Raw genomic sequence first — 13151 nt, 5'->3', positions numbered from 1 at the left:
ACAGTAATGCAAATGTCCCCACAATAGTAGAATTTGAGAAATTATGGAGGAACCAGAAATTGTTGTTATATGCTCAAACAGTTTTGTTTTGAGTTGGGCTTATACTTCTGAAAAGATTGAGGTTAGGATGTGACCGTTCCAACTCTTCACACATCTTCTGATCATTAACCTGAAGGTGTTCTGAAAATGCATGTTTTCCCTGGAGGTTCCGTGCACCTTTTTCACACTATTCACTAATTCTACTGCTTTGCTCCTGGAAATAAGTGTCCAGCAGAGGATCTTTTCAGGGAACCCGGATAGAATTGACCTGAGATCAGATTCTAAAAATGTCTTCTACATCCTGACAGTTTTCTGAAAAAGCTATGTTTCTATGTCAGTCGTTCTTCGATTTTTCAAAAATAGCAGACCTACAAGCTCATAGCGCGCCACTCGGTGGCGCGCTATGAGCTTGTAGGTCTGCTATTTTTCAATAGCTAAAGCATAGCATAATGCTAACACCACCCAAAATGGGTTAACATACAGTATAACACCTTGCCAAGACCTTGGCAAACGCCTCCCTTTCTCACTGAGATCGATGTTCTGTTTCTGACAACTCACTGACAATCTATTGAATTGCAGGGCATGTGAATTTCTCAACAGCACATCTGTAGGTATTTAAACATTCAAGTTATGCCTAATTTATATTTAGTTAGTTGAGAGCTGGTTTCAAAATAGCAGATAGAAGCTCACAACAGGTCGCAGCACAAGTTGTGAACTTGTTGATCGTCCTTTTCTTTTTTTTTTACGTGTGTGACACTGCAGTGCAAATGACTATAACTCGCGCTTTTGGGTTGGGGTTGAAATGTTGATATCCCCATAAGTAGAAGTGTGTGCTGTGTGTGTGCGTGAGTGCGTGCATGAGTCACAAACGCATGTGTGCACACACATACTGTACCACACGTCCTCGTACAGACATGTAAACTCACAGAGGATCTTCTTACTGCATCCACACGTGTGTGTGTGTGTGTGTGTGTGTGTGTGTGTGTGTGTGTGTGCGCGTGTGCTAAGGCTGTCCCCAAACATTCGGGGGGGTTGGCACTCGAATCTTAATTGATGGGCTTGAACCATTCGTTTTTCTTTTTTTCTTTCTTTTTCTTTGTTTTAACTCTAAAATATATGTTGGCGAGAATGCTATATGCATAATAAGAGTACTACGTTCATGCAAGTGTTTACATGTTTAGATGTTATTAATCAGGGGGGTACACAACCGGTGGCGGGTGGCCAGTGCGCATACGTCATCAAAATGTTTTCTGCGCGGTAGATGCAAGGCTTATTTGCCCACCAACAGCTGAGATAGTTATGTAGAGAAATCTGACAGGTATTCAAAAGGAACTCAAATGAGATGTTAACCTCCTGTAAGTAGACTTAGAAATAAAACTAGTGTTGACTAATCATTACATGTGGCTCTTATTTTGAAGAGGATGATAGTGCACAGGAAGTCTGTTTCAGTTGTAAACAAGCTACTATGACACTCCCAAAAGTCCCAAAATTGAGTGCTCCTCTCATGGTAGTCGTCGCTAAACCGCGACGATAATTATTTACAATATAAAAACCATGCATCTTGAACAACACTGGGATTATTTATGGAACCTGCATCAGTAGGTGAGTAATTACTTTTATCTATGTTGGACGTTTGTTTTGGTTTCAGTGATTGAGCTGCTTGGTGGGGTTGAGCTGCTTAACTACTACTCTGCTACAAATACAGTCTGTGTTCTTTATCTTTTGCATCTGCCTGTGTGTGCGAAGCATATAACATTGTGGCAGCGTAGACACGTCCATAAACTCCGTATGCACCCCCCTCCCCCCAGGTTATTTTTTTAAATTAATTACAAACGAATGTTCGCTCGAAGATTCCTGCCGAAGTTCGAGTCCTAAAACAGGGCTAGGGTACAGCCTTAGTGCGTGCTTTTGTGCGTGTGTCTACAATACTATATTGCAGGGCTGCAACTATATAGCCAGTATTTTCGTAGCGATTTTTCGGTTACTCTTTTGATTAATCGGATAACTGAGAAATGTGGTACGGAAAAAAATAATAAAACACAATTACTATGCATTTTCTTTCAGAATTAATCAATCTGATTAGCCATCATATTGTATCTGTCAGGTGGAAACTGCATATTATTATGGAAAGTAGCAGATCTTCAAGCTCAAAACGCGTAATTTCACCGACCGTCGCATTTACTATGAAAACCTGCATCCTGTCCGTCCGTCCGTCTGTCCGTCCGTTAGTTAGTTAGTTAGTTAGTTAGTTAGTTAGTTAGTTATAGTCACCCACGCCTCCATATGGTCACGCCTCGTGACATCACGTCTCCATATATGGTCACACCTCGTGACATCATGTGACATCATGAAGACTTTTAAGATCTCCATGGTTATCAGTCCATCACGCCCCGTGACATTCCGCCTCGTGACACGCTCCAATGCTCCATATATGTCAATCTGACATCATCAAACCCTCTACTGGATAACCATACATGGAGAAGAATGGATCATTACCTAGATCTGCAACTCTACATCTGACCTCAAACCCCTTAGATCTCCATATGGAGCTGACTGATGGTGCGGACATTCTATATGCAGTCTGCCGTACGTCACCCAGGCGGATGCGTGAGGGCTTCTTGCCCTCAGGGCGTCTTGTGAATCTCCTACTTTTGATGTTTTTGTGTGACACTGTAGTATGAAGTCTTTTGTAAAATCAATAATGACCTTCAATCAACTCGGAACCGGAAGGATCAGTGGCAAGATCATCGGGAGGCACCAGGAGTCACTCAGCAGCATCCATAAAAAACGGACAATAAAGAAGGCCTTTCAAATAAACACACACACACACACACACACCCCCTCCATACCCACTACGGACTAATGCCCTCAGGCCGGCGATACCGTGCGTCAAAACCAAGGGGGCAGGCAGACTTTCCAACGTTGAAGCTCTGGGTCCTAGTGGTAGGAGGAGGGACTACAGGCGGACCCGTGGATTCATGACCGGGAAACCCCGTGCAGCTGGGCTTTAACGTTGAGCGCTCAGTTGCCCTACGTCACTCAGGACCTCAAAGTTGAGGTCCTGGGAGGGACTTCCGGCAGTCTTCCGGGTGCTTCAAAACGCCCCTGAGCAACTTCCACTGACATGAATAGCTGGGGGGGCGGAGCTTCGCGCCAGTTCAGTCTCTATTATATATATATTCTATGGTCAAAACTCACTAAAAGGGGCTCAGCTAGCTTTGTGCCCACCTCCATCAGACTTTTGAACGCCTATAGGCTTCCTGTTGTCTTTTACCACTGCACAAAAGACGTTTCCGAAAGGAAAATAAAGTTATTTGAAAGTTGAAGTATAGCAGGGCATTCATTTCCGAAAGGAAAAATGGAAAGAACTTAAGAAGATATGGAGATAAGCAACGCTATTCTATACTTTGGCATACGACGATGTAATACAAAGACAGTGGATCTCGGTGTGTCACGATCTAGTCAACCTTGATTATTTTTTATCATCAGCATACAACATTTATTTGAAATAAAGTGAAATTGATTTGTTTGGTGAACCGTATTGCGACCCTGCATGCGTGGTCGTGTGAGAAGAGAACAAAGGTTTATTATACCCTTCAGGGGATGTGGTGTAATAATATTAGTTGTAGCATGCGTGTCACAGTGTCACTGTTTATGCCTGCATGGCCCTGGAGCCATACTGTAGGCCTACCTATACGTGTGAGAGAGTCGTCAAACTCAGTGGCGTGCACAGATAGACACTAGGTGGTGCTAGAGCACCACCCCCCTCTCTCTCTCTCTCTGTCTCTCATTAGCAGGCAGCAGTGCAGCACTATCTCTCTCTCTCTCTGTTTCTGGCACAACAGCGCCACTTTTGGTAGTCATTGGTACTCGTGCTCATAGTCACATAGGTGGGTGGGTGAACACATGGGTGAACACATAGGTGCACACGGACATTGCTGTTCCTTGGAGTGGTTGCACCACTCAAAAAAGAAAAACAATGTACAGTGTACGTTGTACAGTATGTGGACCATGGTGACATTTATCAATTCTTGATAAAAAAAGCTTCTAATATATTATTTATGCCCCAGAATCTATAAATCTCACACTATTAAGGCAACCGGCCGGTTCCACGCGCTGCACAAGGTGCCCTTTATTTTCACTTGAGCACCTGCCCCTCTAAATGTCTGTGCGCGCCACTGGTCAAACCTATCAACCACTAGACAGCACAATGTCACAATGGAACAGCTGAACCCCTGCTAGCGCCTGCGGGTGGTCGAGGTAAACACGCGCATTTAACCCATTTTGGGCGGGAACCCCTTCTGGTGTTTTAAACATTATGTTATAATTTAGCTATTGAAAAATAGCAGATCTACAAGCTCAGAGCTTGTAGGTCTGCTATTTTTGAAAAATCGTGAAAATTTCGAGGTCAGGCCTAAATGGGTTAATACTGCGATATAGAAATACTCCATTATCGTTAATTACAAGTTTCAATATATATATACTTGAGTAAAAGTACAAAAGTATTGGTATAAATGTTTTTTTTTTACCTAAAGTACCAAAAGTAAAAAGTGCTCATTGTGCAGAATGTCCCGTTTCGCAAGTTTTCAAATTAAATTAAATTAAAAATCCTTTGAAAATAGCGGATCTACAAGCTCACAATGTGTCGCATCGCGACGCACTGTGAGCTTGTAGATCGGCTATTGATTTTGAGCATCTGCCGATACTGATTTTTCCCACTCCGATACTTGTATTTTATGCCATATCACATGAAGAGTACACCATCCCAGATAATAGGCAACATCATGACATGGGTATATATTATTGACACTATAGGGTCGTCCCATAATCACGTTTTCTGGCTCCCGATCCATTTCCGATCATTTGAAAATGACGTGATCGGCCCCGCGAGACAACCCTAGTTGAAGTGGTACATGTATTGTATGTTTTAGAATAACAATCACAATCTACAAAGTAACAAGTAAAAGCATTTGGAAAGTGGAAATACCCAAGTACTTAAGTACAAATACCTCTAAATTGTACTTAACCCATTTTGAGCGGGAACCCCTTTTGGTGGTTACATACATTATGTTATAATTTAGCTATTGAAAAATAGCAGATCTACAAGCTCATAGCGCGCCACCGAGTGGCGCGCTATGAACTTGTAGGTCTGCTGTTTTTGAAAAATCGTTAAAATGTGCCTCAAATCTTTCAGAAAATTGTCATGATTTAGAATTTCTTTTCTAAATTTCGACGTCAGGCCTAAATGGGTTAAGTACAAGTGAATGTACTTAGTCACTTACTTTCCACTTGTGTAGCGAGTCAACGCTATAGGCGTGCGCAGCCCGGCTCGGCGCCGGTGAAAAAGCAGCCCAGGTGTTGCACTGCAGCGTATTGTTTTGCACTGATGTGGTCTATAGCTGCAGCTTGTGAATTAACCTCCCGGGCCAAGCAAGCCCTCGCCACCGCAAGACATGCAGCGCTTTATACCCTTTCCCTGTGACACACATAGCGTATAGCCCTCGGACCGAAAGCTCTCGATTTGAGGTCAGCGACTTGAACGTCTGGAAGGTTGCAAAAGGGAGAGGGAGAGAGAGAGAGAGAGAGAGAGAGAGAGAGAGAGAGAGAGAGAGAGAGAGAGAGAGAGAGAGAGAGAGAGAGAGAGAGAGAGGCATCTAGGCCACTCATGGGTTTGCATGCAGTGTCAGTGAAGTGTGGCTAAATGTGCTAAACAAATCTGGTGTACTGTGCTAGAATGTAAGATAAGTTTTACCACAAGGTTTAAAAAATATATATACTAATAATCTTCATGGTTGTTCTTAAATTCTGATATATTTGTTGTTGGGCAGAGACGTCCTATCTCCATATATTCTAACTTACTGTGTGTTTTTTAATGATATCAAACAAGATCGTTGTATAATTCAATTTTATTTTTGGCCTTCTTCAGCGATCTCCTTGTGTTTGGCGAATGCATGCACACTGCCGTCCTTGTTTACGGGGCGACAAACGTGGCTCATAACTCTAAATCTACGGCGCTCTCCATGGTTTTGACCAAAGCGCCCCGATGTTCTGTGATCATTTCTGACTTCAGCATGCATCTCGTTTGGAATAGAAACGCTTCTAGGGAGAGTTTAGAGGTGACACGGTGACGTAATAATGGAAGATTATGGGCTCCATTTTCTCCCAAAACCAGGAGAACTTGGGCTCCATTTTCGTCACCACTAAACCCCTTATACCTATTTTACTATTTTGAAAAACATTTTTGAATAGTTCAACTAGCCAATCTACATTGACACGTTGTGAGCTTGTAGACAGGCCATTTTAACTATTCAAAAATGTTTAGTAAAATAGTAAAAAAAAAGGCAAAGAAGTTTAGGGATAAGGGGTTTAGTGGTGACGGAAATGGAGCCCAAGGTCTCCTGGTTTTGGGGGGAAATGGAAGGCGGGGCTTTTCAGAGTAAAATCTGCCTCATCTGCTTGGCACTCTAGAGCCTTTATTATGAAAGACTATGCCGGCAAAATAAGTGTTAATAACGCCTTACTTTATCAGACCACGGCTTCGCTCAAAAGCATCAAGAGTAGCAGATCTGCAATTTCTTTTGCAATTAAAAAAAAGAAAGAAATTTGAACCCTGAAAAGTAACATTTGAACACAATGAGGTTTCCACCCGACAGTGACGACGTGTAAAACCAATTCTCCATTCAAACACATGTCCAATTTCGACCATTTTTTCCAGAACTTACTAATGTCTGGCCCGTTGTGACCAATGAGCGCGGTGAGAGTTTTGACCATATAGGCAGGAAGTGTGCAGAGCGCGCTGGCCTTGGCCCACATTTCTGACGGCCAGGTTCTTTGATTGAGAAATGGCATATGAGAAGGAACATCAATGCCTTGTACCCACTGAAATAATAAGCTGACCCAAACCACCCCCTCTGCACGGCGCCTTTGAGCCCCGGCCAACCATCTGAATCCACTCAATCCCAAATGAGGAGCTTATTTTTCAAAGTGTCTCTCATTTATGCTAGCTTGGCACCCCGACTTGAGATGGGGAGAGAAAAAAAAGGAGAGACAGAGACAGGCAGAGCGAGAGAGAGAGAGAGAGAGAGAGAGTGCAGAGAAGCTAGCAGCAGCAGTGCCATCGAGGGGAACATGTCAGCTTATCCTGTCTGGCTTTTGGAAATCCACGGATGGGTCAGATTTTCCCTGGTGGAAGGTTATGCGGTGGGAAAATGGGGCCCTGGGAGCGTCTCCTTTCGGAGCGCTCGATTCCAGCAGCCGGCTTTTTAAAGAGGTGATATGTGATTTCGCTGTCACTTCGGGCCATCGGACGGAGGGAACTCGGCAAGCACTGCAAGGCTGAGGCGATGTTGACTTTCGTGTGCGAGCGCTATACAGACCACACAAGCCTTGTTCTGGCCGTGCCATGGGAGGCGAACGTTTGTTTGCTAAAATAGCAGATCTACAAACTCAACGACGTTGAGAGCTTACTGGCGTAGTTGTGCAGGAAGTCTCTGCAAGTTGTTTTTTCCACACAAACTGTCGAATTGAGTATGGTATCGAACCACAACGGAAGCCATCAGAGGGCTTTTGGTGTTAACAATAGTGTTAACGATCAATCCAAAGTGAAATGAACAGAATCCAGTGGCTGAGTCGGAAAATCAAACAAGCCGTGGTTAGTATTCAGTCAGCTGAGTGGTTATAGCTTACTTGGTTGTGACTGCTAACTTTTTCTAGGCAGAGTCAGAGTCTTATTGGAATCAACTTTGCAAGTGGTTCGTGAACACTACAAGCCACTGCGCGGCTGGCAGATGGAGGGGAAAAAGGGGGGAAAACGAACAGTCTCCCGGTGTGCTTGAGCTCCACACTTACAGTAGTGCAAGCCTATCGCTGCCAGGCGGAAACCTTTCATCTCCATATTTGAACTTTTCTCTCCGCGTCTGTGTCGCGAATGAACACGACTTCGTCCCACTATATACGGCGTCAAACAAAAAAAAAACGAAATAAAAAGATACAAGCTCAAAACGTGTCGCGCTGCGTGAGCTCGTATATTTTCATTTGAATCCTGAAACGTTAACAGCATAGTTTGGAGTCGGACATGATACGAGGTTTCCCCACGCTGTTCAGATTCTGATATAGCCACCTCAACATGACCCGCGCTATATAAGTGACAAATACCTCCAGCCCTCGTGGGGAGGAGGAGGCTGGAGGCTCTCTCTAGCCGTGCAGTGTGTGACAGTTCCCTCCGTATAAATCCCCGGCGAAGCGGGGTGTGTCCCGGCAGACAGGCGGGGTGTTCAACTTGTCACATGCCGTATAGACACAAAAAGCCCCCCTTTGGCCGTGGCCCCCGCCGCCCCCAGCGCCCTTTGCAGGGGGAAACCTCGTGGTATTATTCAGCGCGGAGTGCGCCCGCCGCCGTGCCCCGAAGTGCACGGGGAGACTTTTAAAAGACGCGAAAGTGTCCCGCATTTGCATGAGCCACTTGACATTTCTCAAAGGTTGGCGAGGATCCGCGACCGGCTAGACAAACCGGTCCCGCCCCATATAGTTTAGTGTCAATTAGATTCTTTTTTTCCCCACATTGTTATGTGTGTAGCCTCGTCGCTTGAGTCCAGATTATTGGGCACGCCCATGGCTGTCATTTCACACCTAATGAGGGCTATATAACGAGGCTTCGCCGGTGTGCATTTGCATGTGCATGCACGGATTGCACGCACGCACACACACGTACACATGCACATGCACACGCACACACACACACACACACACGCACGCACGCACGCACGCACGCACACACACACACACACACACACACACACACACACACACACACACACACACACACACACACACACACACACACACACACATCCTTTACTGTAGGCCTACTGCAGCACTTACAGCCTGCAGCTCAAAGGAATGGGGAGGAAGAAAATGACTCGTAATTGAAGAACAAAGACTATTCATTTGACACAGACCGTGAAATGACAAAGCAAAGTGATAGAAAGAGTGGGAGTCAGAGAGAGAGAGAGAGAGAGAGAGAGACCTATACGGCCTGCAAGCAATTGTGCCCGTTTCCATCTAATTTATACTTAGTTGGACACAAGTGAGATCTACACAAGCTCTCAATGCTCCTATATAGCGTGTGAAAACGTGTACGTCACCAAGAGGGGGGCGGCGTCTGAAAAGCTAGGGACGGCCCTCTCGTGGGCATTAAATTCTAGCCCACATCACTCAGAATAGAGTGACGGTGGTATGTTTTTGTAAATATTGAGCTCGTTCTTGGCGATAACATAGTGAACAAACACCAGGATGGATAGAAAGAACGTCGGGCCCAAATACAATACAAGGACAAGGAAAATGTTGTGAACAAACACGGCTGTGCTTAGATACTTTGTTGAACGTTATGTCTCTGCGCCCGTGCGCCGTACAGCCGAGATCCAAGCCATTTGACGTCTTTTTGTAAACTCGTCAATCTGGGTTCCTTGATGCTGTCTCCATGCTGGAAAGCTGAACATCTAATTCCGTTTTCTGGCTCATTTCCTCGACGCGACCTGCTGTGGCACTTATTTACTGAGCAAGTCTGCACCATTGTGAGGTCAGTTTAAAAAAAGAACGTATACAAGCACATGGATAGTCGCTCAATGTAAACAAACCAGACAAGCCAGCAAGTATGGCAGCCGCTACCACGTGACACATATGTTGACGCCCCCTCCAGGAGTTTTGGTACACCCTATACGCTGCGACGCATTGTGAACTTGGAGATCTGCAATTCTCGCTGCGCAACATCCGCGCGTCATTGCGCCTAACTTTTACCGCCGACATACTTGAGCGAGGGAGAGAACGCAAGAGGCGAAACAGAATAATAATTAAAAAAAAAACACACAACGAAGGTTGCTGATGAGCACAGTGGAAAAAGTCACAAATCCCACTGAGTGTCATAGACGCTTTCCCAAGCATTGCCCAAGAAGATCCCGCACTCTCCCCATGCAGCTCGCAAATCAAGATCACACACACACACACACACACACACACACACACACACACACACACACACACACACACACACACACAAATCAAGCGCATCTGCCCGACCTCGTCAACCTCGCGGCCCTTAATGATTGACAGCAGGAGTGAAAAGTTGAGACCGATAAATAAAGCCGGAGATTAACTGCAAATGATGAATCAGTGGTACGGCTGTGGCTTGGAGGACTCCACCCCCGACAGCCTGACGCGATTGGATCAGCATGTTTGTTTGCAATGGTGGGAAAAAAAAGTTTTTTTTTTTTGTTTTTGTAAAGTAAAAAAAAAAGTATAAATAAAAGTATCGATACTGCAATATAGAAGTACTCCGTTACAAGTAAAAGTCCGGAATTCAAAATGTACCGTGTTTAAAGTACCAAAAGGTAAAAGTACTCATTTTGCAGAATATATCAAATCAAATCAAATCAAATCAAATCAAATCAAATCAAATCAAATCAAATCAAATCAAATATTTTGAAAATAGCCGATCTATACAAGCTCACAATGCGTTGCGATGCGACACATTGTAAGCTTGTAGATCTGCTATTCTCAAATGCCTGACACTGCGTGAAAAGAGGAGTTAACGGGCAATTATGGGCACTGTATTTTGCCCAGTTAATATACAGTAATATACAGATGGTACAATTCGGGAGTTTACCGGAGTTTGTTGGAAAGTTTAACGGGAGTTTCCTGTAATCTACACATCCGTATTCCATGCTTTTTGCGCAGTGTGACATGCATATAGTGCTGAAGTGGTTAATGTATGTTTTGTAATAATAATAATCAACATCTACAAGTATAGTGTGACAAAGTTTTCAAATAAATGTAGTGGAGCAAATAAATTTGCCTCCGAGATGTATAGTGGAGTAGAAGTAGAAGTACTCAAAATTGGAAATACTCAAGTAAAGTACAAATAACTCAAAAGTGTACTTATAGGTACACAGTACTTCAGTAAACGTACCTAGTTACTTTAAGCCGCTGTTTGTTTGGGACAAAAACATTTCAGCAGAACAGGGTCTCTGCGTGAGGGGCGGGTGACGCCATGACTCAAAAAAGAAAGAGTCCAGAGTCGGATGGCGAAAAGGGCGTGCAGCACCGGGGCACATGCAGCACATACTGTGTGTTGTGTCCTGGTTGGCTTGGTTACCAGTTTGGCGGACGGACGGACGGACGGGGTTGCTGTTGCTGAAGTGATCAGCTTTGTGAACCAACGCACTTTGTCATTTTGCACTTTGACAAAAAAAAAAAACAAGTTGCCGGGGATGACACCGCAGCCACATGTGGCTTTTATAAACCTCCATGTGTTGCCGTTCGCTCGCTTGTTTTCCATGGGAAAGGCGGCTCGCCATCGCCTCTCCTCCGTGACCGAGAAGACCCGCTGAAACTTCTCGTCGCATCCCCCCCTCGTCAACCTCTCCCCCCCCCCCCCCCCCCACACTCCCCTCCCCCAAAAGAATCCCAGCTTCATCAATCACGGCTCGTCTGTTTCCAAAAAGGTCGCCTGGGAGGCGTCTGGGAGCGACCGCCCCGCCCCCCTTATATCCCCTCCGCTATACTCTCTCAAAACCCTGCCATCACCACTCCACCCACCTCCCCACAACTCCCCCCCCCCCCCCCCCCCCCCCCCCTCTTCTCCGCACACCTCCGATCCTCCGGCAGGTGCTTTTCTTTTTTTATCCACCTATGAGTGAAGTGCACGACTTCGCCCGGGAGAGTGCCGGCTTGACATTAGAATAACAAAGGCGGCCGTGGATTGGGGAGAGGTGCAGGTCGGGTGTGGGGGGGGGGGGGGGGGGGGGGGGGGGTTGGGGGTGTAGTGGGGGGAGGGAGGGCTGAGCGCGCGGCGGCGGGGTTCACAGGTGCGCCGCCGGGGTGCTAAATCCCGGGCGATGCGGCCAGGGTGCGGGAGATTAGCAGAGTCAAAAGTGATCACGGAGTAATTGGTTATCTCAACCTCGGAGCTGCCTCCTCCCTCGCCCCCGCACAGGTCTTATCCCCCCTCGGTAAGCCTCCCTATATACTCTTAAGTGGACGGGGCTGCCGTGTTGGAGCAGGCAGCCGGGGGGGGGAGGGGGGCTAAAAGTTTGCGAGGCTTTGAAAGGTTCATCTGAGAAAGTACGGGAGTCGTGGCCTCTCCCTAGCTGGGCCTGATGAAAGAGGAGCAATGCAGCGCTCACACGCGCACACGCACGCGCACGCACGCACGCACGCACATCTTGATCCACTCAGGGGCTCCACAGTATATAGGCTTTCATTATCAACTCTCTCTCTCTCTCTCTCTCCTCTTCACGTATAATTGAGCACAATGCGCGTTGAGTCGGGCAAGCACGGCGCGTTTGCGGGGCGAGGGAGCGGATGAATTCATCATTAACAATGACTTCCCACACAAACACACACCGGCAGTCCTCGGCAAACACGCTCGCACGGTGTGCGTGGGAGATCCGGGTTGTGGCGTGAAGGGGGGGGGGGGGGGGGATGTGGGGGTTGGCGTGACGCACCTCGACACTGAGACACGGCGGACATGATATAATTTGGCCTTCCTCTCACGGCTGTCAGTATTTTATTTTTTATTTTTTTTGGGGGGGGACTTCCGCAAAAGCCTATTTAATTGGTAATCCTGCAGAGAGAGAGAGAGATAGAGAGAGGGAGGGAGGGGCGGGGGTGATCAGAATTAGGCCATATCACAGTGCCTTAATGAAACGAGTGTTTTGCGCCTAATTTAATCAATATTAGAATATCTGCCAATTAGCGGCATTATTTCACTTGCATATGGAAATCAGTGCCCTGCTAATTTATCACAGCCCCCCCATCTCAAACACTGGTTGTGTTACCACTGCGATAGTCTTGTAACAATGGTTAATTTTTGATTTCCGCCGTCGAGAATCGTGGGGGTGGGGGGGGGGGGGTGAGAGAGGACCGCGTCCTAATTACGATCCATTCAAAAATGTTGATGAGGTTTAACTGGCAAAATTAATTAAAAACTTTATTTTTTCCTTTTTTTCCCTCTATTCTCTTTCTTTTTCCTTCCGCTCCCCCGGTCGAGATTAGAATCATGACGTTTGGAGTATTTAATCAAAAATACATTTTGCAATTCATTAGGAGCTCATCTG

Source organism: Electrona antarctica (genome assembly GCF_951216825.1).
Source record: "Electrona antarctica genome assembly, chromosome: 18".
In the NCBI taxonomy this organism is placed as follows: Eukaryota; Metazoa; Chordata; class Actinopteri; order Myctophiformes; family Myctophidae; genus Electrona; species Electrona antarctica.
This window is presented reverse-complemented; position numbering follows the sequence as displayed.